Below are 9,532 nucleotides of genomic sequence, written 5' to 3' on the forward strand. Positions count from 1 at the left end.
CGGCAATGGCCTGCGGCGGCCGGATTCGGTGGAGGCTGCTCGGTGGCGGCGTGAGGAGGTGGCGGGCGCGGGCGTGAGGAGGCGGCGGGGCAGCTCGGCCCAGGCGGCGGAGGAGGAGGGCCCGCCCTGGGCCTGGCGGGCCGGCGGGAGCGAGGCGGCGGGGATGTGGGCGCATGCCCACGTGGCAGCACCTGATTGGCGCGGGCGGCGGTGGAGATTTCGTCCGGCGGTGGCCGGACGTGTCCGGTGACGGCGGGGGCGATTTCTAGGGTTTCGGGGAGAGAAGGGATCCAGATTTCGGGGGGTGTTTAAATAGGCATAGAGGGAGCTAGAAGAGTCCAAATGAGGTGCGGTTTTCGGCCACGCGATCGTGATCGAACGCTCTAGATGATGGAGCGGAGTTTGGTGGGTTTTGGGCCAAATTGGAGGGGTGTTGGGCTGCAACACACACGAGGCCTTTTCGGTCCCTCGGTTAACCGTTGGAGTATCAAACGAAGTCCAAATGGTACGAAACTTGACAGGCGGTCTACCAGTAGTAAACCAAGGCCGCTTGGCAAGTCTCGGTCCAATCCGGAAATGTTTAATCTCCACACACGAAAGAAAGCTAGAAATGACCACCGGAGGAGAACGAAGCGCCGGAATGCAAAACGGACAACGGGGAAAATGCTTGAATGCATGAGATGAACACGTATGCAAATGCAATGCACATGATGACATGATATGAGATGCATGACAACGACAACAACACACGGAGACAAAAACCCAAACCCGAGGAAATAAATATAACTTAACGCCGGAAACGGCAAGAGTTGGAGTACAAATAGGGAAAGTTACATCCGGGGTGTTACAACCTTGAAGACTTACCAGAGTGATTGGGCGAGGACTGTGTGTCCTCAGCTCAAGGGGAATAATGTGAAGACGTGGTCTTCTGAGTTAAATCTCAGCCTCCCTAACCAGACGTACAGTTGTCACAGCAACTGGAACTGGTCCAACAAATACATGTCCTCACCGAGCAACTGGTTCTATCTTTTACCTCTCTTTACTTACTATTTGTCTTCGTGAAGTCATTGCCTGCTTGCATGATATGATTGACTTCACTGTGTGAAGACTGTTGTTGATTGGCTTCATACTATCTTCCATCTTGATCCTACTACCTAGCTGCTGATAGTCTTCGTGCTTTCACTTCATTGCTTACTTGACTATGGCTTGTCTAGTGTAGTCTACCTTTGATACGTCTCCGTCATATCTATAATTTTTTATTAACCCATGCCAATATTATACAACTTTCATATACTTTTGGCAACTGTTTATACTATTTTTGGGACTAACATATTGATCCAATGCCCAGTGCCCGTTCCTGTTTGTTGCATGTTTTATGTTTCGCAGAATATCCATATCAAACGGAATCCAAACGGGATAAAAACGGACGGAGCTTATTTTTGGAATATTTGGAAAATTCCGGAAGAAAAATCCACGCGAGACGGTGCCCGAGGTGACCACGAGGCAGGGGGCGCACCCAGGCGCGCCCCTGACCCTCGTGGGCCACACGTAAGGCGGTTCATGCCCTTCTTCGGCCGCAAGAAAGCTATCACGGCAAAGGTTTCAGTCCAATCGGAGTTACGGATCTCCATATATATACGAAATGGTGAAAGGGCAGCAGAACAGAACGTAGAAATAGAGAGAGACAGAGAGACAGATCCAATCTCGGAGGGGCTCTCGCCCCTCCCATGCCGTGGAGGCCAAGGACCAGAGGGGAAACCCTTCTCCCATCTAGGGAGGAGGTCAAGGAAGAAGAAGACGAAGGGGTCCCCTCTCCCCTTCTCTTCCGGTGGCGCCGGAACGCTGCCGTGGCCATCATCATCATCACCACGATCTACACCAACACCTCCGCCATTTTCACCAACATCTCCAACACCTCCCCCCTCTATCTACAGCGGTCCACTCTCCCGCAACCCGCTGTACCCTCTACTTGAACATGGTGCTTTATGCTTCATATTATTATCCAATTATGTGTTGCCATCCTATGATGTCTGAGTAGATTTTCATTGTCCTATCGGTGGTTGATAAATTAATATGATTGTGGTCATGTTGTTGTCCTTTGGTGCCCATTATATGAGCGCGCACGTGGATCACACCATAGGGTTAGTTGTATGTTGATAGGACTATGTATTGGAGGGCAAGAGTGCCAGAAGGTTCAACCTATCATAGAAATTGATGCATACGGGATTGAAGGGGGACCAATATATCTTAATGCTATGGTTGGGTTTTACCTTAATGAACGTTAGTAGTTGCAGACGCTTGCTAATAGTTCCAATCATAAGTGCATAGAATTCCAAGTCAGGGATGACATGCTAGCAGTGGCCTCTCCCACATAATAATTGCTATCGGTCTAGTAAAGTAGTCAATTGCTTGGGGGCAATTTCGCAACTCCTACCACCACTTTTTCACACTCGCTATATTTACTTTATTGCTTCCTTACTTACAACAGCCCCTACTTTTTATTTATGTAATCTTTATTATCTTGCAAACCTATCCAACAACACCTACAAAGTACTTCTAGTTTCATACTTGTTCTAGGTAAAACGAACATCAAGCGTGTGTAGAGTTGTATCGTTGGTCGATAGTACTTGAGGGAATATTTGTTCTGCCTTTAGCTCCTCGTTGGGTTCGACACTCTTACTTATCGAAAATTGTTGCGATCCCCTATACTTGTGGGTTATCAAGACCTTTTTCTGGCGCCATTGACGGGAGGCAATTGCGTGGGGTGAATATTCTCGTGTGTGCTTGTTTGCTTTATCACTAATTAATTTTTATTTGCTGTTCTTAGTTGTTCTTTATCTTTAGTTATGGATATGGAACACGAAATACCAAAATAATAGGTGTACTTGCTACTCATGGAGATGGGGAACCTCCTAAAACCCTCGATGCTGGTTATGCGAAAGATATTACGTACTACTTTAATAATCCTGAGAAAACCCCATTCAATTATGTAATGGGAGTAACGTTGGATCAACGTGAATACTTTAGGGATTACCGCTTGACACAAAAAGGGAAACTATTATGGGATCAAATTCATATATTGAATTGGTATGCTAGGCAACTATGCTTGAGATATGATTATACTTGTTGCTCTAGGATGGAGGCTCCACACCTTCCCTTTTTATGCGAATTTAATGATAATAAAACCTTAGCTTCTTATGCTAATGGTATATATGATTACTATGATGTGGAACAAATAGAAGAATTTGTTGCTTTTATGGGTGCTTATGAAATTGAATCTATGTTTAAAGAGTTTGAAGATTTTGATGATGATGTTTATAGGCCTGAAAATTTAGCTATATTAAAATATTGCTATGATAATTATGAATATAATTCCTATATTAATGCGCTTATTGAGAAAGTCTCCGCTGTCCAAGAAGAGGCTGATATTTTGCAGGAGTCTATGGAAGAAGAAATTGATGAAACTGTGAGCTCATTGGATGAAAAAGATGAGGAGGAGAGCGAAGAAAAAAAGGAGGAAGAGCGGATTAGGTACCGTGCCCACCTTCTAATGAGAGTAACTCTTCAACTCACACATTGTTTAATTCCCATTCGTGCTTACCGAAGGATGATTTCTATGATGATTGTTATGATCCCATTGATTCTCTTGAAATATCCCTTTTTGATGATGCTTGCTATGCTTGTGGCCAAGATGCCAATATGAATTATGCTTATGGAGATGAACTTGCTATAGTTCCTTATGTTAAACATGAAATTGTTGCTATTGCACCCACGCATGATAGTCCTATTATCTTTTTGAATTCTCCCGACTACACTATATCGGAGAAGTTTGCACTTATTAAGGATTATATTGATGGGTTGCCTTTTACCGTTACACATGATGATTTTGATAGATATAATATGCATGTGTTTGCTGCTCCTACTTGCAATTATTATGAGAGAGGAACTATATCTCCACCTCTCTATGTTTCCCACACGATAAAATTGCAAAAACTATTTATACTATGCATTGGCCTTTACTTTGTGTGCATGAATTGTTCTATTATGACACGCCGATGCATAGGAAGAGAGTTAGACGTAGTTGTTGCATGATATAGTTACTTTGTGCTCACTACTAAATTACAAATCGTTGTTAATTAAAATTGGCTTTGATATACCTTGGGATCCGGGTGGATCCATTACTTGAGCACTATATGCCTAACTTAATGGCTTTAAAGAAAGCGCTGCCAGGGAGACAACCCAGAAAATTTAGAGAGTCATTTATTTCTGTTGAGTGCTTTCATATAGTTTAAAAACAACAAAAATAAAGAGGGGAACCCAAAACTTTTTCAAAAAGGAAAGTGAAAGTGAGAAAGACAAGCATTGTTGAAGTGGGAGAGCTCCTTGAACTTTGTTCATGCTCACGGCAACTTTGTGAATCTTGATTACAGAAAATTTCAAACAAAAATAATTATCCCCTTGTACAATTCCATTGTATTATAAAAATAATGTGCCAAGCTTTGCCTTTAGGATGTTTACTTTGCTTGTTGGTTTGTATGGTGTAGGACAGAAACTTTGACTGTAGTGCATGATTTTACATTTTTAGCTGGAACATCAAGTAGTTCTGACTCTTTTTGCACTGTCTTTATATACAAATTGTTTATTTTTCCTAATTTTGGCAGAATTTTCCAAGTATCAGAAGTATGGTGAATGTTCAGATTATTACAGACTCTTTTGTTTTAGACAGATTCTGTTTTTGATGCATAGTTTGCTTGTTTTGATGAAACTATCAATTTATATTAGTGGATTAAGCCATGAAAAAGTTATATTACAGTAGACACAATGCAAAAACAAAATATTAATTGGTTTGCAACAGTACTTAGAGTAGTGATTTGCTTTATTATAATAACGGATCTTACCGAGTTTTCTGTTGAAGTTTTGTGTGGATGAAGTGTTCGATGATCGAGTAGGTCTTGATGTGAGAAGAAGGAAGAGAGGCAAGAGCTCAAGCTTGGGGATGCCCGAGGAACCCCAAGTAAATATTCAAGGAGACTCAAGTTTCTAAGCTTGGGGATGCCCCGGAAGGCATCCCCTCTTTCTTCAACAAGTATCGGTATGTTTTCGGATTCGTTTCGTTCATGTGATATGTGCAATCTTGGTGCGTCTTTTGCATTTAGTTTTCATTTTTCTTTTATGCACCATGCTGGTATGAGGTAGTCCTTGCTTAATTTATAGAATGGTCTTTGCACTTCACGTATATCTTTTGAGTATGGCTTTATAGAATGCTTCATGTGCTTCACTTATATGATTTGAAGTTTGGATTGCCTGTTTCTCTTCACTTAGACAACCGCCATTTGTAGAATGCTCTTTTGCTCCACTTAGATTTGTTAGAGCGTGGGCATATCTTTTGTAGAAACAATTAAACTCTCTTGCTTCACTTATATCTATTTAGGGAGATGACATGAATTGGTCATCCACATGGTTAGTCATAAATCCTACATAAAACTTTTAGATCACTGAATATGATATGTTTGATTCCTTGCAATAGTTTTGCGATATAAAGATGGTGATATTAGAGTCATGCTAGCGGGTAGTTGTGGATTAGTAGAAATACTTGTGTTGAGGTTTGTGATTCCCGTAGCATGCACGTATGGTGAACCGTTATGTAACGAAGTCGGAGCATGAGGTATTTATTGATTGTCTTCCTTATGAGTGGCGGTCGGGGACGAGCGATGGTCTTTTCCTACCAATATATCCCCCTAGGGGCATGCGTAGTAGTACTTTGCTTCGAGGGCTAATAAACTTTTGCAATAAGTATGTGAGTTCTCTATGACTAATGTTGAGTCCATGGATTATACGCACTCTCACCCTTCCATCATTTCTAGCCTCTCTAGTATGGCGCAACTTTCGCCTGTACCATAAACCCACCATATACCTTCCTCAAAACAGCCACCATGCCTACCTATTATGGCATTTCCATACCATTCCGAGATATATTGCCATGCAACTTCCATCATCATCATATACATGACTTGAGCATTCATTGTCATGTTGCTTTGCATGATCGTAAGATAGCTAGCATGATATTTTTATGGCTTGCCCGTTTTTTGATATCTTTGCTGCGCTAGATCATTGCACATCCCGGTACACCGCCGGAAGCATCCATATTGAGTCATACTTTGTTCTAGACACTCAGTTGTAATATTGATTTATAAGTAAATAAAAGTGTGATGATCTTCATTATTAGAGCATTGCCCCAGTGAGGAAAGGATGATGGAGACTATGATTCCCCCATAAGTCGAGATGAGACTCCGGACTTTACAAAAAAATTAAACAGGCCAAAGAAGCCCAAATAAAAAAAGGGCAAAGAAGCCCACCAAAAAATAAAAAAATAAAAAAGAAGAAGATAAAAAAGAGAAAAAGAGAGAAGAGGCAATGTTACTATCCTTTTACCACACTTGTGCTTCAGAGTAGCACCATGTTCTTCATATAGAGAGTCTCTTGAGTTATCACTTTCATATACTAGTGGAAATTTTCATTATAGAACTTGGCTTGTATACTCCGATGATGGGCTTCCTCAAATGCCCGAGGTCTTGATGAGCAAGCAAGTTGGATGCACACCCACTTAGTTTCAGTTGGAGCTTTCATACACTTATAGCTCTAGTGCATCCGTTGCATGGCAATCCCTACTCACTCATATTGATATCTATTGATGGGCATCTCCATAGCCCGTTGATACGCCTAGTTGATGTGAGATTATCTTCTCTTTTTTGTCTTCTCCACAACCACCATTCTATTCCACTGTGACGCCCCCGATTTGATCGTACACTAATCATACACGCAAACGTGTACGATCAAGATCAGGGACTCACGGGAAGATATCACAACACAACTCTACAAATAAAATAAGTCATACAAGCATCATATTACAAGCCAGGGGCCTCGAAGGCTCGAATACAAGAGCTCGATCATAGACGAGTCAGCGGAAGAAACAATATCTGAGTACAGACATAAGTTAAAGAAGTTTGCCTTAAGAAGGCTAGCACAAACTGAGATACAGATCGAAAGAGGCGCAGGCCTCCTGCCTGGGATCCACCTAAACTACTCCTGGTCGTCGTCAGCGGGCTGTACGTAGTAGTAGGCACCTCCCGAGTAGTAGTAGTCGTCGTCGACGATGGCGTCTGGATTCTGGGCTCCAACATCTGGTTGTGACAACCAGGTAGAAGGGAAAGGGGGAAAAGGGAGAGAAAACCAACCGTGAGTACTCATCCAAAGTACTCGCAAGCAAGGAGCTACAATACATATGCATGGTTATTTGTGTAAAGGGGCCATATCGGTGGACTGAACTACAGAATGCTAGAATAAGAGGGGGATAGCTAATCCTGTCGAAGACTACGCTTCTGGCAGCCTCCATCTTGCAGCATGTAGAAGATAATAGACTGAAGTCCTCCAAGTAGCATTGCATAGCATAATCCTAGCCGGCGATCCTCTCCTTGTCGCCCTGTTAGAGAGCGATCACCGGTTGTATCTGGCACTTGGAAGGGTGTGTTTTATTAAGTATCCGGTTCTAGTTGTCATAAGGTCAAGGTACAACTCCAAGTCGTCCTGTTATCCAAGATCACGGCTATTCGAATAGATTAACTTCCCTGCAGGGGTGCACCACATTTCCCAACACGCTTGATCCCCTTTGTCCAGACACACTTTTCTGGGTCATGCCCGGCCTTGGAAGATCAACACGTCGCAGCCTACCTAGGCACATCAGAGAGGTCAGCACGCCGGTCTAAATCCTATGGCGCAGGGGTCTGGGCCCATTGCCCATTGCACACCTGCACGTTGCGAGGGCGGCCGGAAGCAGACCTAGCCTAGCACGCGTTCCAGTCCAATCCAGCGCGCGCCGCTCAGTTGCTGACGTCACGAAGGCTTCGGCTGATACCACGACATCGAGTGCCCATAATTGTCCCCGCGTAGATGGTTAATGCGCATAGGCCAGTGGCCAGACTCAGATCAAATACCAAGATCTCGTTAAACGTGTTATCTTGAAATAACCGCGAACGCTGACCAGGGCCAGGCCCACCTCTCTCCTAGGTGGTCTCAACCTGCCCTATCGCTTCGCCACAAAGATCCACACAGAGGGTCGTTGGGACAAAGGTCCTTTCAGCCCCCAATCCGTTAATCACTCGTGGGTGCTCCACGAGCCAACCCGACTTTAGTCACCACATGTATCATGTATAAAGTATATAGTATATACCCGTGATCACCTCCCGAGTGATCATGGCCCGATAGTATATCATGGCATACGGACAAGAATGTAGGCCACTGATGATAAACTAGCATCCTATACTAAGCATTAGGATTGCAGGTAAAGGTAACAACAGTAGTAGCAAGGACAGGCTATGCATCAGGATAGGATTAACGGAAAGCAGTAACATGCTACACTACTCTAATGCAAGCAGTATAGAGGAGAGTAGGCGATATCTGGTGATCAAGGGGGGCTTGCCTGGTTGCTCTGGCAAGAGAGAGGGGTCGTCAACACCGTAGTCGTACTGGGTAGCAGCGGCATCGGTCTCGGTGTCTAGTGAGAGAAAAGGGGGAAGAAACAATAAATATTAAGCAAACAGATGCATGACGATGCATGACATGACAAAGCGTGATGCTAGGTCTACCCTAATGCGGTATGAGGTGGTACCGGTGAAGGGGGGAAACATACGGGAAAATATCCCCGGTGTTTCGCGTTTTCGGACAGAGGAGCCGGAGGGGGAAAGTTGCATGTTCGCTATGTTAGGAATGCGTGGCGGACAAACGGGCTGCGTATCCGGATTCGTCTCGTCGTTCTGAGCAACTTTCATGTTGAAAATAATTTAATCCGAGTTATGGATTAAAAGATATGATTTTCTAAAGATTTTATTAATTTCTGAAATTTAATTAATTATTTAAATTAATTCAAAAATGGATTAATGATATCAGCATGATGTCATGCTGACGTCAGCAGTCAACAGGGGTTGACTTGTCAACCTGACCAGTGGGTCCCACTGGTCAGTGACACATTTTAATTAAACAAATTAATTAATGTTTAATTAGTTTAATTAGTGATTAGGTTAATCATAGCAGGATTAATTAAGTTAAATAATTCTTTAATTAATTAATTTAGTTAATTAATTAATTATTAATTTTTTTATTATTTATTTTAATTTTTTATAAACCTCTTTTTTTAACGTTCTGGGGGGCATGGGCCCCCACTATCATTGGCCCGGAGGGCCATAGCGGATCGGGCGTTCGGGTGCGGGCGCTGCCCGAGTGGGTGCACGGGGCGCCGGAGCAGCAGGGGGCGGTGGCCACGGCGTGGCCACGACCGAAGCGGGGCGAGGCCGCGGTGGTGCAGAGGGGCGAGGACATGGCGAGGCGGGCTCGCCCGACCAGAGGTGAGGGAACGGAGCGACGTGCGGGAGTGGGCGAGCGGCGGCGCAGCAGCTCGGCAGGCGCAACGCGGGGAGCACCGCGAGCAGGGGGCTTAGGGAGTGCCAGGGGGCAACGACAGGCGGCTACGGCCATGGGC

The sequence above is a fragment of the Triticum dicoccoides genome, chromosome 1A, assembly GCF_002162155.2.
Source record: "Triticum dicoccoides isolate Atlit2015 ecotype Zavitan chromosome 1A, WEW_v2.0, whole genome shotgun sequence".
NCBI lineage: Eukaryota > Viridiplantae > Streptophyta > Magnoliopsida > Poales > Poaceae > Triticum > Triticum dicoccoides.